We start from the raw sequence: 18,491 nt of genomic DNA on the forward strand, positions 1-18,491 counted from the left end.
AAAAAAGTGAAGGAGAAATAAAACTTTCTAAACAAATAAAAATGAGGAAATTTGTCACCATTTGACCTATTTTACAAGAAATGTTACACAAAATTCTTCAGAAAGAAAGAAAATAATGTAGGTCAAAAATTTGGATCTATATAAAGAAAGGAAAAGCTTAGAGAAAGAATAAATGAAGATAAAGTAAAGTCTTTTATTTTTATTATTATTAATTGACCTAACAGATAACAGTTTTGTTTTGTTTTTTTTAAATAGCAACAAAGTATCCAGTGATGATAGATTATGGATCAGTGAAACAAATGACAGCAATGTTATAAGGGACAGAAGGGAAGATGTAGGAATACTTGGTTATAAGGTACTTGCATGACCTGTGAATTGGTATACTGTTATTTGAATTAGTTGTAAATGAATATTGCAATCACTTAAAAAAGCAAACAAAGAAGTATTATTGATATGCTGAGAGGAGAGAAAATAAAATTCTATACAATGTTCAATTAAAACTAGAAAAGGCAGAAAAAGAGTGAAAAACAAGAGAAACAAAGAATAAGGGCAAGGAATACAAAACAGTAAACAAATATGGTAAGATATCAATCCAACCATATCAATAATCACTTTAAATATCAATGGTCTACACCTAGAGGGGTGGGATAAGGAGGGTGGGAGGGAGGCAGACGCAAGAAGGAAGAGTTATGGGGATATATGTATATGTATAGCTGATTCACTTTGTTATACACACCATTGTAAAGCAATTATACTCCAATAAAGATGTTAAAAAAACGAAAGAAAAAAAAACAATTGAATAACTACAACATAAAAATATATATACATCAATGGTCTAAATACACTGTCCAAGTGGATAAAAAAACAAGACCCAACTATATGTTTTCTCCAAGAAACTCACTTTAAATATAGATATATTGGAAAAAAGAGATGGAGAAAGATACACTATGCTTACACTTTTCAAAAAGCTGGAGTAGTTATATTAATTTCAGACAAAATGGACTTCAGAATAAGGAAAAATTATTAGGAATAGAGAGGGGCATTAGGTAATAATAAAGATATCGTTCTCTAAGAAGACAAAATGATACTTACTATGTCTGTGCCTAACAACAGTGTCAAAACACGTGAGGAAAAAACTGATAGAAATGCAAGGAGAAATAGACGAATTGATTATCATAGTTGGAGCTTTCAACACCCTTTTATCAGGAATTGACAGATCCAGCAGCCAGAAAAATCAGTATTATATAGTTAAAATGAACAGTACCATCAAACTGGATCTAATTGACATCTATCTATGATTTCATTGAACAACAACAGAATACACATTTTTCTCAAGCTCACACAGAATGTTCACCAAGATAGATCATATTCCTTTTTTCCCCCTGACTACACACAGTAAAATTTCCAGTATTATTTTCAACCATAACAACAAGCAAAGTGGAATTTAAAAAAATTTTTTATACAGCACGTTCTTATTAGTTATCTATTTTATACATATTAGTGTATATATGGATAGACCACATTCTTGGCAGTAAAATACACCTTAACAAATTTAAAAGAATAGAAATATGCTATCAGACCACAACAGAATTAAATTAGAAATCATTAACAGAAAAATATCTAGAAAACCCTAAGATAATTGGAGATTAAACAAAACACTTCTAAATAATTCATGAATCAAAGAAGTCTCAAGATAAATTTTAAAACATTTCAAACTAAATGAAATAAAAATACAACTTATCAAAATTTGTGGGATGTAATGAAAGTGGTGCTTAATGGGAAATGTATAGTATTGAATTCATATATTAGAAAAGAAAGAAGATTTAAAATAGATAATCTAGTTTCCACCTTAGGAAATTAGAAAACAAGAGCACATTAAATCCAAGGGAAGCAGAAGAAAAGAAATAATACAAACCAGAGTAGAAATCAATGCAATTGAAAACAGGAAATCAAAAGATAAAATGAATAAAACCAAGAGCTGATTTTTTGAAAAGATCAATAAAAATGATAAACCTCTAGCCATGTTAACTAATAAGCAGAAAGAAGACAGATCTTACTAACATCAGAAATAAAAGAGGAGCCATGGACATCAAAAAGATTAAAAAGGAGTATTATGAATAAATCTATGCCCGTAAGTTTGATAACCTGGATGAAATGGACCAATTCCTTGAAAGACACAATCTACCAAAACTCACACAAGGAAAAACAGACAATTTAAAGAGGCCTATATCAAAGAATTAGAATCAGGGACTTCCCTGGTGGCACAGTGGTTAAGAACCTGCCTGCCAATTCAGGGGACAGGGGTTTGAGCCCTGGTCCGGGAAGATCCCACATGCCACGCAGCAACTAAGCCCATGTGCCACAACTACTGAGTCTGTGCTCTAGAGCCCGCGAGCCACAACTACTGAGTCCACATGCCACAGCTACCGAAGCCCTCGAACCTAGAGCCTGTGCTCCGCAACAAGAGAAGCCACTGCAATGAGAAGCCCGCACACCTCAACGAAGAGCAGTCCCCGCTCGCCACAACTAGGAAAAGCCCAAGTGCAGCAACAAAGACCCAATGCAGCCAAAAAGTAATTAATTAATTTTTAAAAAATAATTAAAATCAATAATTAATAACCTTCCAAAACAGAAAGCACCAGGCCATGATAGGTTCACTGGTGTGTTCTACCAAACATTAAGGAAGAAATTATAATACCAATTATTTACAATCTCTTCCAAAAAAGAAAACCAGAGGGAATACTTCTTAATTCATTCTATGAGGCCAGCATTATCTTATTATCAAAATCGGAAAAAGTCATTGCAAGAAAGGAAAACTAAAGATATTTTTAAATATCTCTCATGAACATGAATGCAAGAACTCTTAACAAAATATTAGCAAATTGAATCCAACAAGGTATAAAAAGAATTACCACAGTCAAGTGGGAATGATTCCAGGTATGCAAGGCTAGTTCAATATTTGAAAATCAATTAGGGTAACAGACTAAAGAAGAAAAATCATACGATCACATCAATAGATGCATAAAAAGCATTTGACAAACTCCAGTACCCAGTCACGATAAAATCTCAACAAACTGGAATAGAGGGGAACTTCCTCAACTGGATAAAGAACATCTACCAAAAAACAGCTAACATCATACATAATGAGGAGAAAATAGGTGCTTTCCTGCTAAGAACAAGACTAAGGGAAGGATGTCCACTCTCACCACTCCTGTTCAACATCATACTGGGAGTCCTAGCTAATGCAATAAGGTAAAAAATGCAGGAGGGGGCTGGATAAAAGATACACAGATTGGGAAAAAAGAAATAAAACTTTCTTTGTTTGCAGATGACATGATTGCCCATGTGGAAAATCCCAAAGGATCAACAAAAAAGTCCTGGAATGAATAAGTGATTATAGTAAGGTTGAAGGATACAAGGTTAATATATAAAAGGCAATTGTTTTCTTATACACTAGCAATGAACAATTGGAATTTGAAATTTAAAACACAACAACATTTACTTTAGCATTTCTCAAAATGAAATATGAGGTATACATCTAATAAAATATGTACAAGATCTACATGAGGAAAACTACAAAATTCTGATAAAAGAAATCAAAGAAGATCTACATAAATGGAGAGATAATCCATTACATAGATAGGAAGACCTAATATTGCCAATATTCCAGATCTTCCCAAGTTGATCTATAGATTCAACACAATTTCAATCAAAAACCCAACAAGTTATTTTGCAGCTATTGACAAACTGATTCTAAAGTTTTATGGAAAGGCAATAGACCCAGAATAGCCAACGAAATATTGAAGGACAAAGTCGGAGGAGTGACACTATCCAACTTCAGGACTTATATAAAGCTACTATAATCAAGATAGTGTGGTATTGGCGAGAGAAGAGACAAATATTTTAATGGAACAGAATAGAGAGCCTATAAATAGATCCACACAAATACAGTCATTGATCTTTGACAGAGGAACAAAGGCAATGCAATGGAGAAAGTCTTTCAACAAATGGTACTGGAACAAAGAACAAGAAATTATTAACAATAATTTTTCAAAAGGCCCTTCCACATGGAAATTAAATAACCTCCTATAAAACTCCTTGAGCAAAAGGAAAAATACAAACCAAAATAACAATATTTATTTTAAAAATTTATAATGAAAACTACATATCATAATCTGTAGAATTTAGCTAAAGCATGATCAGAGGCAAATTTGTAGCTTAAACATTTTTGTCAATAAAAATGAAAGAATTTCAGTTCTCAGCTCAAAAAGCTAAGAAAGGAGAAAGGAAATAATAAAAATGAAAGCAGAAATTAATGAGCTGAGGAATCAAAAAACAATAGCTCTGAGTAGTAAATCAAAATCCTGTTTCTTTGGGAAATTCCTAGCGGTCCAGTGGTTAAGACTCCATGTTGTCACTGCCAAGGGCATGGGTTCAATCTCTGGTTGGGGGGCTTCCCTGGTAGCGCAGTGGTTGGGGGTCCGCCTGCCGATGCACGGGACGCGGGTTTGTGCCCCGGTCCGGGAGGATCCCATGTGCCGCGGAGCAGCTGGGCCCGTGGGCCATGGCTGCTGGGCCTGCGCGTCCGGAGCCTGTGCTCCGCAACGGGAGAGGCCACGGCAGTGAGAGGCCCGTGTACTGCAAAAAAAAACAAAACAAACAAACAAAATCCTTGGTTGGGGAACCAAGATCCTACAGACCACACAGTGCATCCAAAAAAAAAAAAAGGAAACCCAATTTCTTTGGAAAAGAATTAACAAAATAGACTGCTACCTATACTTACTCAAGAAATAAAGCACAAATATAAAAAATAAGAAATATTAAATGAGGAAATACCCACTGAAACAGAAGATATTTTTAAAATCCTAAGGGACCATTTCTCAGGCTTCTATGAAAATATTGAAAACCTGTACAAAGTGGATTACTTCCTGTGAAAATATATTTCATCACATACAGACGGCCAACAGGCACATGAAAAGATGCACAACATTGCTAATTATTAGAGAAATGCAAATCAAAACTACAATGAGGTACCACCTCACACCAGTCAGAATGGCCATCATTAAACTGATACTACGTATAAAACAGATAACTAATGAGAACCTACTGTATAGCTCAGGGAACTCTACTCCATGCTCTGCGGTGACCTAAATGGGAAGGAAATCCAAAAAAGAGGGGACATATGTATATGTATAGTTGATTCACTTTGCCATACAGTAGAAACTAACACAACATTGTAAAGCAACTATACTCCAATAAAAATTAATTTAAAAAATCTAGAAATAACACATGTGGGGGAGGGTGTGGAGAAAAGGGAACCCTCCTACATTGTTGGTGAGAATGTAAATTGGTGCAGCCACTATGGAAAACAGTATGTAAGTTCCCTAAAAAACTAAAAGTAGAACTTTCATACGATCCAGCAATCCCACTCCCGGGCATATATCTGGACAAGACTATAATTTGAAAAGATACAGGCACCCCAATGTTCATAGCAGCACTATTCACAATAGCCAAGAGACAGAAGCAACCTAAATGTCTATCAACAGATGAATAAAGAAGATGTGGTACATATATACAATAGAATATTACTCAGCCTTAAAAAAGAATGAAATAATGCCACTTGCAACAACACGGATGCATAGAGATTATCATACTAAGTGAAGTAAGTCAGAAAGAGAAAGACAAATATCACACGATATCTCTTATATGTGAAATCTAAAATATGACACAAAGCAACTTATCTACGAAACAGAAACAGACTCTCAGACATAGAAAACAGACTTGTGGTTGCCAAGGGCCGGGGGTGAGGGAGGGATGGACTGGGAGTTTGGGATTAGCAGATGCAAACTATTATGTACAGAATGGATAAACAGCAAGGTTCTACTGTATAGTACAGGGAACTATATTCAATATCCTGTGATAAACCATGATGGAAAAGAATATGAAAAAGAATGCATATATATGTGTGTTTGTGTGTAACTGAACCACTTTGCTGTACAGCAGAAATTAACACAACATTGTAAATCAAATATACTTTAATAAAATAAATTAAAAAAAAATAAAATACAGTTCATCAAAATTGACCCCATTAGAGACAGCCAGTTTAAACAGACTAATTTCTGTAGAAGAAATAGAGAAGCTTATCAAGGAATTTCCATATAAAAAAGGACAAAGGCCTAAGGTTTCACCAAAATTTCTTTGAAGATTTCAAAGACCAGATAGTCATAGTTCTTCACAACTTTTTCCAGAGCTTTGAAAATGAAGGAAAACTTCTTAACCCTTCTTATAAAAGAGAAATAATACAAAAACCTGATAAAGAAAAAGAAAATTACAAATATCACTCATGAATATTCATGAAAACAGTCTACATAAAATACTAATGAACAGAATCCAACACCACACTATAAAAATGATACAACATATCCAAGTGGGATTTATTCAGGAATACAAGGTTGATTAAATATTAATAAATTAACTAACACACTCTATGTATAGGTTTAAGGAGAAAAATCTCTTTATTTCCACAGATGCTGAAAAGCCTTTGGCAAAAATCATTACTGATTCCTGTTAAAAACACTCAAGAAGGGCCTCCCTGGTGGCGCAGTGGTTGAGAGTCCGCCTGCCGAGGCAGGGGACGTGGGTTCGTGCCCAGGTCCGGGAGGATCCCACGTGCCGCGGAGGGGCTGGACCCGTGAGCTATGGCCGCTCAGCGCTTGCGCGTCCGGAGCCTGTGCTCCGCAACAGGAGAGGCCACAACAGTGAGAGGCCCGCGTACCGCAAAAAAATAAATAAAACAGTGGTCTTTTAAAAAAAAAAAAAAAAAAAAAAACACTCAAGAAAATAGAAATTGATGGATATTTTTTAACATGTGAATACACACATGTGCACATGTACACACACACGCACACACACACACACACACACACACACACACCTTTGTACTTAAAGCCAGCATTTCATTTAATGGGGAAATAGAACTTTCCAGTAAGATCAGGAACAAGGTAAGTTTGCCCACTGTCTCCACTACTATTCAACATTATACTAGAGGTATTAGCCAATTACACAAGAGAGTCAATTACAGGCATGAGATTTGGAAAAGAAAAGTAAAACTATCTCTATTTTGCAAATGATATTAATGTACACAGAAAACTCTAGGGAATCAATGATGAAACTAACATTTCGGGCTTCCCTGGTGGTGCAGTGGTTGAGAGTCCACCTGCCAATGCAGGGGACATGGGTTCTTGCCCCGGTCCGGAAGGATCCCACATGCCGCGGAGCGACTGGGCCCATGAGCCATGGTCGCTGGGCCTGCGCGTCCGGAGCCTGTGCTCCGCAACGGGAGGGGCCACAACAGTGAGAGGCCCGCATACCGCAAAAAAAAAACCCAAAAAAACCCCTAACATTTCAATAAAGTAGCAGGATGTAAAATTATATAGAAATCAACAGCCTTCAACTATACAAACAATGACCGGTAAGAGTCTATAATAGAGAAAATCCCATCTATGTGACAACAGAGAAGATAAATTACTTAGGAATAAATATAATAAGAAATCTAAAAACATCTACATGAGGAAAACTTTAGCAAAACAAAAGTAGCCTTGAACAAATGGAAAGACATTTCTTGTTCTTGTGTAAAATAACTCAATATTATAAAAATGTCAGGTCTCCCTAAGTTAATTTATAAATTGAATGCAATCCAATAAAAATAACAATGATTTTTTATTTACTTTTTAAAAAACTGAAGTATAGTTGACTTACAACATTGTGTTAATTTCTGCTGTACAGCAAAGTGATTCAGTTATATATATATATATATATATACATACACAGACATTCTTTTTTATATTCTTTTCCATTATGGTTTATCCCAGGACATTGAACATAGTTCCCTAAGCTATATAGTAGGACCTTTTTTTTCCATCTATCCTACATGTAATAATTTGCATCTACTAACCTCAAACTCCCAATCAATCCCTCCCCCATCCCCCTTCCCCTAGGTAACCACAAGTCTATTCTCTATGTCTGTGAGTCTGTTTCTGCTTCACAGATAGGTTCATTTGTGTCATACTTTAGATTCCACATATAAGTGATATCATATGGTATTTGTCTTTCTCTTTCTGACTTACTTCACTTAGTATGATAATCTCTAGTTGTATCCATGTTGCTGCAAATGGCATTATTTCATTCTTTTTCATGGCTGAGTAGTATTCCATTGTATACATGTACCACATCTTCTTTATCCATTCATTTGTCGATGGACATTTAGGTTGTTTCCATGTCTTGGTTAACAATAAGATTTTTTAATGGAACAAGTTGGTGCTAGATTTCATATGGAAAAATAAACATGCAATCCAAGAATAGCAAGGAAAACTCTAAAAGGAAAAGATATAAGGTGACTAGCCCTACAAGATGTCAAAACACACTATAAAACATCTATAATTAGAGCAGTGTGGTGCTAGCACTTGAACAAACAAGCCCATTATCACAGTTTGTCAAGTCTATCATAGAAAAATCAGAAATTAAGTCAAGTACATATGGAGCTTTAGTATATGATAAAGGTAGCAACTCAAATCACTAGGGCAAAAAATGGACTTTTTCATAAGTGATGCTGGAACAATTGGTTAGCCATTTGGGGAAAGGATAAGATTGAGCTATACCTCACACCATATTCAAGAATAAATTCCAAATGATCTAAAATTAAACTGAATCCATATAAGCATTAGGAGAAAACTAGGTGAATTTCTCTTTAATCTGCATATAGAGGAAGGCTTGCTAACTATGACTCAAATCGAGATTCACTAAGTGCATTAAAAGAAAAAAGATTGCTAATTTTTAAAAATATTTATTTATTTATTTGGTTGTGCTGGGTCTTAGTTGCAGCAGGCAGGCTCCTTAGTTGTGGCTTGCTGGCTCTTTAGTTGTGGTATGGGAACTCTTAGTTGTGGCATGCATATGGGATCTAGTTCCCTGACCAGGGATCGAACCTGGGCCCCCTGCATTGGGAGTGCGGAGCCTTACCCACTGCACCACCAGGGAAGTCTCCCAATAAATTTGATTAAAATAAAAAATAATGATTTTTCATGGCAAGTATCACCATAAACAAAGTCATAAGACAATCAACAGACTGGAAGAAAATATTTGCAACATACATTATAGATAAAAGACCAATATGCCAGTATATAAGTAACTTAAAAATTGAGGGGGAAAGAGGGAAAAAGCAAACATAAAAACAAGAAACCCTGGCTAAAGATAAAAGGTAATTCAAAAAATTATATGTGAAAATGAAAAATTTTCAACCTCACTCATAAGAGAAAAGCAAATTAAAACTACACAAAAATACCATTTCTCATCTATTGCATTATCAAGTTTTTAAAATGACAACCCACTCTGATGGTGAGGAAGTGGATAAACAAGCATCTCATAAATTGGTGGAGGAAATGTGAATTAGTACAACCTCTGTAAAGGGAATTTGGCAGTATCTAACAAAACTACCCATGCACTTACCTTTTGAATTAGCAATCCCATTTCTAGGAATTTACCCTGAAGATATACCAGACAATAAGAAAATACATTGCGTAATGCTTATTGTCAAAGCATTGTTTGCAGTTGCAGAATATTTTCAACAATACAAATGACACACTTTGTTTTAGTCTGCTCTGGCTACCATAACAAAATACCATAAACTGGGTGGCTTAAACAACAGAAATTTATTTCTCACAGTTCTGAAGGTTGGGAGGTCCGTGATCATGGTGCCAGCAGATTTGATGTCTAGTGAAGGTCCACTACCTGGCTTGCAGATAGCTGCCTTCTCTCTGGCTCACCTGTCTTTTCCCCTGTACAAACTCATGGAGAGAGAGCTCTTGTGTCTCTTCCTCTTCTTATAAGAGCACTAATCCCATGAAAGGGGTTCTACCCTCATCCAAATCTAATCATCTCCCAAGGCACACCCCACCAACTCTTAATACAATCATAATGGGGGTTAGGACTTCAACACAGGAATTTTGAGAGGACACAAACATTCAGTCCATAATAACAGCAGCTAAATAAACAATGGTACATTCCCACAATGGAAGTTGTTTTTTAAAAAAAAAAAGGACAGAGGATTTGGTTGATTCTTTTGTTTCTGGTTGTTTCTTTTTTATATTCCACATATGAGTGAAATAATTTGGTATTTTTCTTTCTGGTGGTGGTTACCTGAGGAGAAGGGGTGTGGGGGAAGGTGAAATGGGTAAAGGGGATCAACTGTGTGGTGACAGATGGAAACTAAATTTTTGGTGGTGAGCAGCGAAGTAGAAATATGTTGCGTACCTGAAACATAGTGTTATAAACTAATGTTACCTCAATAAAAAATAAAATTTTAAAATTTTTTTGAAAGAGGAAAATCTCTATGAATTGATATGATTTCCAGAATTTACTGTTAAGTTTAACAAAAAGTAAAGTGCAAAAAGTTATCTAGAGGGACTTCCCTGGTGGTCCAGTGGTTAAGAATCTGTCTTGCAATGCAGGGGACACCGGTTCGATCCCTGGTCAGGGAACTAAGATTCCACATGCCATGGGGCAACTAAGCCTGCACACTACAACCAGATAGCCCGCATGCTGCAACTACAGAGCCCATGCACTCTGGAGTCCACACACCACAACTACAGAGCCCACGTGCTCTGGAGCCCATGCACCACTACTACAGAGAAGCCCACGCACCACAACGAAAGATCCCGCATGCCACAACTAAGCCAATAAATAAATAAACTTTTTTTAAAAAAAGGTTATCTACAGTATACTACCTATTGTGTAAGAAAGAATAAATAAAAATAAAGAAGGAAAAAATAAGAAAATATACATGTGTCTACTCACTTGACCATAAAGAAACAGACAAGATAAGCTAAGACTGGATACCTATGGGGCATGTCAGGAAATGGATGGAAAAGACAGAGGAAATATGGGTGGGAGAAAGACACTTATCTGAATATAATTTTTGGTACAATCCAGACTTTTGGAACCATGTTAGTGTTTCACATACTCAAAAAAGGAAAATAAGTAAAATCATCAAGTAAGGGGAAAATTTAATAAAACTAAAATTTAACCCAATCCCTCCCCCCAAATGAACCAAACTGCATATCAAATGAATAACATAACCACACTGAAGGGAGATTGGGAAAAGAACCCAGGTAACATTTGAACACAGTATTAAGACTACATGTCCTCAGGCTAAAACCCCAAAACATCCCTAAACAAGCACTGAACTCTAATTAGTAGGCTTATTTTTCACAGAGGCAAAAATTAACACCTCTAAAACTACTTTATGTACATTCTAGGACTGAGTAAATAAAAAATATATTGTGTAAATGGGAGCCAGTTTTCTCACTGTCAGAGAAGGGAGTTGTAAATATGAAAGTAAGGATAAAATAAACCCTGTGCCTTGAACTGGAATTACAGCTATCAATGTGAACTCATGGGGAGATAGATGACAGATAGATTAGATAGGTAGATAGATAGATAGGAGAGAAGGGAGAGAGGGAGGAATGGAGGAAGGAAGGGAGATATTAGATGAATATTAAAATGGATATAGATGTATGAAGGTGTATATATATACTCACATAATGTTACTTCTAGCACAGATCAAGTTCTCAATAATGTCCTTTTCCAGGCTCTCAATTTCATTCTAACTGGTGTATTTTTCTGTTCCTGTGCCTACAGCACTCTTCTTATAAATTATCACATTAATATTTTTGTTTATTTTTTAATTGAAGTATATTTGATTTACAATGTTGTTAGTTTCTGGTGTACAAAGTGACTCAGTTTTATATATATATATACACACACAAACATATACGTATATATTTTTTTCAACTTCTTTTCCATTATAGGTTATTACAAGATATTGAATAATTGAATATAGTTCCCTGTGCTATACAGTAGGGAACCTTGTTGTTTATCTATTTTTCTTTTTCTTAGATTTTTTTGATGTGGACCATTTTTAAAGCCTTTATTGAATTTGTTACAATATTGCTTCTGTTTTATGTTTTGGTTTTATGGCCACGAGACATGTGGGATCTTAGCTCCCCAACCAGGGATCAAACCCACAACCCCTGCATTGGAAGGCGTAGTCTTAACCACTGGACAACCAGGGAAGTCCCTGTTTATCTATTTTATACATAGTAGTGTGTATCTTTAATTCCAAGCTCCTAATTTATTCCTCCCCCGCCTTTCCCCTTTGGTAACCATAAATTTGTTTTCAATGTCTGTGAATGTTTCTGTTTTGTAAATAAGTTCATTTTTTAAAGATCCCACATATAAGTAATGTATATATTTATCCTTCTCTTACTTACTTCACTTAGTATGATAATCCCTAGTTGCATCCATGTTGCTGCAAATGGCATTATTTCATTCCTTTTTATGGCTTTTATGGCTGATTCCCGTATTCCAGTGTGTATATATACCACATGTTCTTTATCCATTAATCTGTCGATGGACATTTAGGTTGTTTCCATGTCTTGGCTACTGTAAAGAGTGCTGCTATGAACATAGGGGTGCACGTATCTTTTCAAATTAGTTTGTTCAGGTATATGCCTAGGAGTGGAATTGCTGGGTCATATGGCAACTCTATTTTTAGTTTTTTGAGGAACCTCCATACTGTTTTCCATAGTGGCTGTATCAATCTACATTCCCACCAACAGTGTAGGAGGGTTCCCTTTTCTCCACACCCTCTCCAGCATTTATTATTTGTAGACCTTTTGATGACAGCCATTCTGAGGGGTGTATGGTGATACCTCATTGTAGTTTTGATTTGCATTTCTCTAATAATCAGCAATATCGAGCATCCTTTCATACGTTTGTTGGCAATCTGTATATCTTCTTTAGAGAAATGTCTATTTAGGTCTTCTGCCCATTTTTTGATTCGGTCTTTTTTTCCATATTGAGCTGTATGAGCTGTTTTGTGTTATGTTTTTATAGTTATTTTACAATTAGTTTGTAAACTCCCTTGAAAAACCTGGTAAAGAATTTGATTTAAAATAGACTTAATTTACAAATTAATATAGGCAGAATTGACATCTTTCAGAAGACTAACCCTAAGCATTTCTAATTTCCTATGCTATTATAAACAGTACTTTTGCTTCAATTTCCAACTGATTGTTGCTAGTTCATAAAAATGTAATTGAGTTTTATATGTTGATATATACTGCAACCACGCTAAACTCACTCATTTGTACTACAGAAAATTTTTTTGTAGATTCCATGAGATTTTTACACAGATAATCAAGTCACCTGCAAATAAAGATAGGTTTATCCCTTCCTTTCTAGCCTGTATGACTTTTTTTTTTCTTACCTTATTATACTGGCTAGTCTCCAGTACAGTGTCAAATAAAAGTAGTGAGAATGGACATACTTGCTTTGTCCCTGACCTTAGTGGGAAAGCATTGTCTTTCAACGTTAAGTATGCTGTTAACTGTAGGTTTTTTGTAGATGCCCTGTATCAGTTTGAGAAAGTTTTCATCTATTCTTGGTTTCCTGGGTTTTATCATGAAAGGAGGTTGGATTTTGTCAAATGTTTTGTTTTTATCTATTGAGATGATCAGATGGTTTTTCAACATGAGGAATGATATTGATTGATTTTCAAATGTTAAAACAACCTGCAATCTTCGGGTAAAATCCACTTAGCCATCATGTATTATTCTTATTACAGATTCGATTTGTTAAAATTTTAAGAAAATTTTACATCTATATTTATGAGGGATATTCGTCTGTAGTTTTCTTTTCCTGAACTGTCTATGTCTGCTTTCATTATCAGAGTAATGCTCTCTTCATAGAAGTATTTTTAGGGGGAAGGAATATGTACAGTTGTTCATAATATTCACTTGCTATCCTTTTAGTATCTGTAGGATTTGTAGTAATGTCATCTCTTTCATTCCCAATATTGGTATTTTGTGTCTTTTTTTTTTGATCAGTCTGGCTAAAAGTTTATCAATTGTACTTTTCAAAGAACCAGTTTTCAGTTTCTGTCGGTTTTCTATATTGTTTTGCTTCTATCCATTGACTTTCTGTTTTGATTTTTATCTCCTTTTGCTTGTTTTGTATTTTATTTGCTCTTCTTTTTGTAGTTTCTTAAATTGGAAGCTGAGGTCAATGATTTCAGATCTTCCATTTTTTTCATATTTATTTGTTATTACTTTTTTTTTTTCTTTTTTTGGCTGAATCAGGTCTTACTTGCAGCACACAGGATCTTCATTGCAGCAGGTGGCATCTTGTGTTGTGGCACCCAGGCTCTTCACTGTGGCACGTGTGCCTCTTTCTAGTTGTGGCACACAGGCTTCTCTCTAGTTGTGGCACATGGACTTCTCTCTAGTTGTGGTGTGTGGGATTTCTCACTCTAGTTGTGGCATGCAGGCTCCAGGATGCGTGGGCTCTGTAGTTGTGGTGCACGGGCTCCATAGTGTGTGGGCTCTGTAGTTTGTGGCACACCAGCTCTCTAGTTGTGTCATGTGGGCTTAGTTTCCCCATGGCATGTGGGATCTTAGTTTCCTGACCAGGGATCAAACCCATGTGCGCTACATTGGAAAGTGGACTCTGACCACCAGGGAAGTCCCAGACCTTTCTTATTTACTAATATAGTTTAATGCTATATATTTCTCTCTAAGTACCACTGCTTGCATTCCCCGAATTTGGTATGTTGGTTTTTCCTTTTTTAACATCTTTATTGGAGTATAGCTGCTTTACAGTGTTGTGTTAGTTTCTGCTGTATAACAAAGTGAATCAGCTATATGTATACATATATTCCCATATCTCCTCTCTCTTGCATCTCCCTTCCACCCTCCCCATCCCACACCTCTAGGTGGTCACAAAGCATCAAGCTGATCTCCCTGTGCTATGTAGCTGCTTCCCATTAGCTATCTATATTACATTTGGTAGAGTATACATGTCAATGACACTCCTTCACTTTGTCCCAGCTTACCCTCCCCCCCCCCCGTGTCCTCAAGTCCATTCTCTACATCTGCACTTTATTCCTGTCCTGACCCTAGGTTCATCAGAACCTTTTTATTTTTAGATTCCATATATATGTGTTAGCATATGGTGTTTGTTTTTCTCTTTCTGACTTACTTCACTCTGTATGACAGACTCTAGGTCCATCCACCTCACTACGAATAACAATTTCGTTTCTTTTTATGGCTGAGTAATATTCCATCATACATATGTGTCACATCTTCTTTATCCATTCATCTGTCGATGGACACTTAGGTTGCTTCCATGTCCTGTATATTGTAAATAGTGCTGCAACGAACACTGTGGTACATGACTCTTTTTGAATTATGGTATTCTCAGGGTATATGCCCTGTAGTGGGATTTCTGGGTCATATGGTAGCTCTATTTTTAGTTTTTTAAGGAACCTCCATACTGTTCTCCACAGTGTCTGTATCAATTTACATTCCCACCAATAGTGCAAGAGAGTTCCCTTTCTCCAAACTCTCTCCAGCATCTATTGTTTGTAGATTTTTTCATGATGGCCATTCTGACTACTGTGAGGTGATACCTCATTGTAGTTGTGATTTGCATTTCTCTAATGATTAGTGATGTTGAGCATCCTTTCATGTGTTTGTTGCCAATCTGTATATCTTCTTTGAAGAAATGTTTGTTTAGGTCTTCTGCCCATTTTTGGATTGGGTTATTGTTTTTTTTATATTGAGCTGCATAAGCTGCTTATATATTTTGGAGATTAATCCTTTGTCAGTTGCTTCATTTGAGAATATTTTCTCCCATTCTGAGGGATGTCATTTCGTCTTGTTTATGGCTTCCTTTGCTGTGCAAAATCTTTTAAGTTTCATTAGGTCCTATTTGTTTATTTTTGTTTTTATTTCCATTTCTCTAGGAGGTGGGTCAATAAGGATCTTGCTGTGATTCGTGTCACAGAGTGTTCTGCCTATGTTTTCCTATAAGAGTTTGATAGTCTCTGGGCTTACATTGAAGTCTCGAATCCATTTTGAGTTTATTTTTGTATATGGTGTTAGGAAGTGTTCTAATTTCATTCTTTTACATGTAGCTGTCCAGTTTTCCCAGCAACATTTATTGAAGAGACTGTCTTCTCTCCATTGTATACTCTTGCTGCCTTTATCAAAGATAAGGTGACCATATGTGCCTGGGTTTATCTCTGGGCTTTCTGTTCCATTTATCTATATTTCAGTTTTTGTGCCAGTACCATACTGTCTAGATTACTGTAGCTTTGTAGTCAGGGAGCCTGATTCCTCCAGCTCCGTTTTTCTTTCCAGGATTGCTTTTGCTATTCGGGGTCTTTTGTGTTTCCATACAAATTGTGCAACTTTTTCTTCTAGTTCTGTGAAAAATGGCATTGGTAGTTTGATAGGGATTGTATTGAATCTGTAGATTGCTTTGGGTAGTACAGTCATTTTCACAATGTTGATTCTTCCAATCCAAGAACATGGTATATCCCTCCATCTGTTTGTATCATCTTTAATTTCTTTCATCATTGTCTTATAGTTTTCTGAATACAGGTCTTTTGCCTCCGTAGGTAGGTTTATTCCTAGGTACTTTATTCTCTTTGTTGCAATGGTAAATGGGAGTGTTTCCTTAATTTCTCTTTCAAATTTTTCATTGTTAGTGTATAGGAATGAAAGATTTCTATGCATTAATTTTGTATCCTGCTACTTTACCAAATTCATTGATTAGCTCTAGTAGTTTTCAGGTAGCATCTTTAGGATTCTCTATGTATAGTATCATGTCATCCGCAAACAGTGACAGTTTTACTTCTTCTTTTCTGATTTGGATTCTTTTCTTTTTCTTCTCTGATGGCTGTGGCTGAAACTTCCAAAACTATGTTGAATAATAGTGGTGAGAGTGGGCAACCTTGTCTTCTTCCCTATCTTAGCGGAAACGGTTTCAGTTTTTCACCATTGAGAACGATATTGGCTGTGAGTTTGTCATATATGGCCTTTATTATGTTGAGGGAGGTTTCCTCTATGCTTACTTTCTGGAGAGTTTTTATCATAAATGGGTGTTGAATTTTGTCTATTTTTCTGCATCTATTGAGATTATCATAAAGTTTTAATCCTTCAGTTTGTTAATACAGTGTATCACACTGATTGATTTTATTGAAGAATCCTTGCATCCCTGGGATAAATCCCACTTCATCATGGTGTATGACCCTTTTAGTGTGCTGTTGGATTCTGTTTGCTAGTATTTTGTTGAGGATATTTGCATCTATGTTCACAGTTATATTGCCTTGTAGTTTTCTTTTTTTGTGACGTCTTTCTCTGGTTTTGGTATCAGGGTGATGGTAGCCTTGTCAAATAAGTCTTGGAGTGTTCCTCCCTCTGCTGTATTTTGGAAGAGTTTGAGAAGGATAGGTGTTAACTCTTCTCTAAATGTGTGATAGAATTTGCCTGTGAAGCCGTCTGGTCCTGGGCTTTTGTCTGTTGGAAGACTTTTAATCACAGTTTCAATTTCATTACTTGTGATTGGTCTGTTCATATTTTCTATTTTTTCCTGGTTCAGTCTTGGACGGTTGTGCTTTTCTAAGAATTTGTCCATTTCTTCCAGGTCGTCCATCTTACTGGCATATAGTTACTTGTTGTAGTCTCTCATGATCCTTTGTATTTCTGCAGTGTCAGTTGTTACTTCTCCTTTTTCATTTCTAACTCTGTTGATCTGAGTCTTCTCCCTTTTTTTCTTGATGAGTCTGGCTAATGGTTTATCAATTTTGTTTATCTTCTCAAAGAACCAGCTTTTAGTTTTACTGATCTTTGCTATTGTTTCCTTCATTTGTTTTTCATTTATTTCTGATCTGGTCTTTATGATTTCTTTCCTTCTGCTAACTTTGGGGGGTTTTTTTGTTCTTCTTTCTCTAATTGCTTTAGGTGTAAGGTTCGGTTGTTTATTTGAGATTTTTCTTGTTTCTTGAGGTAGGATGGTATTGATATAAACTTACCTCTTAGAAATGCTTTTGCTGCATCCCATAGGATTTTGGGTTGTCGTGTTTTCATTGGCATTTGTTTCTAGATATTTTTTGCTTTCCTCTTTGATTTCTTCAGTGATCTCTTTGTTATTTAGTAGCATATCGTTTAGTCTCCATGTGTTTGTATTTCTTACAGTTTTTTTTTTCCTGTAATTGACAACTAGTCTCATCACATTGTGGTCAGAAAAGATAACTGATACGATTTCAAGTTTCTTAAATTTACCAAGGCTTGATTTGTGACCCAAGATATGATCTACTCTGAAGAATGTTTCATGAGCACTTGAGAAGAAAGTGTATTCTGTTGTTTTTCGATTGAATGTCCTATAAATATCAATTAAGTTCGTCTTGTTTAATTGTCATTTAAAGCTTGTGTTTCCTTATTTATTTTCATTTTGGATGATCTGTCCATTGGTGAAAGTGGGGTGTTAAAGTCCCCTACTATGATTGTGTTACTATTGATTTCCCGTTTTATGGCTGTTAGCATTTGCCTTATGTATTGAGGTGCTTTATGTTGGGTGCATAAATATTTACA

Source organism: Phocoena sinus, chromosome 7 (assembly GCF_008692025.1).
Source record: "Phocoena sinus isolate mPhoSin1 chromosome 7, mPhoSin1.pri, whole genome shotgun sequence".
In the NCBI taxonomy this organism is placed as follows: Eukaryota; Metazoa; Chordata; class Mammalia; order Artiodactyla; family Phocoenidae; genus Phocoena; species Phocoena sinus.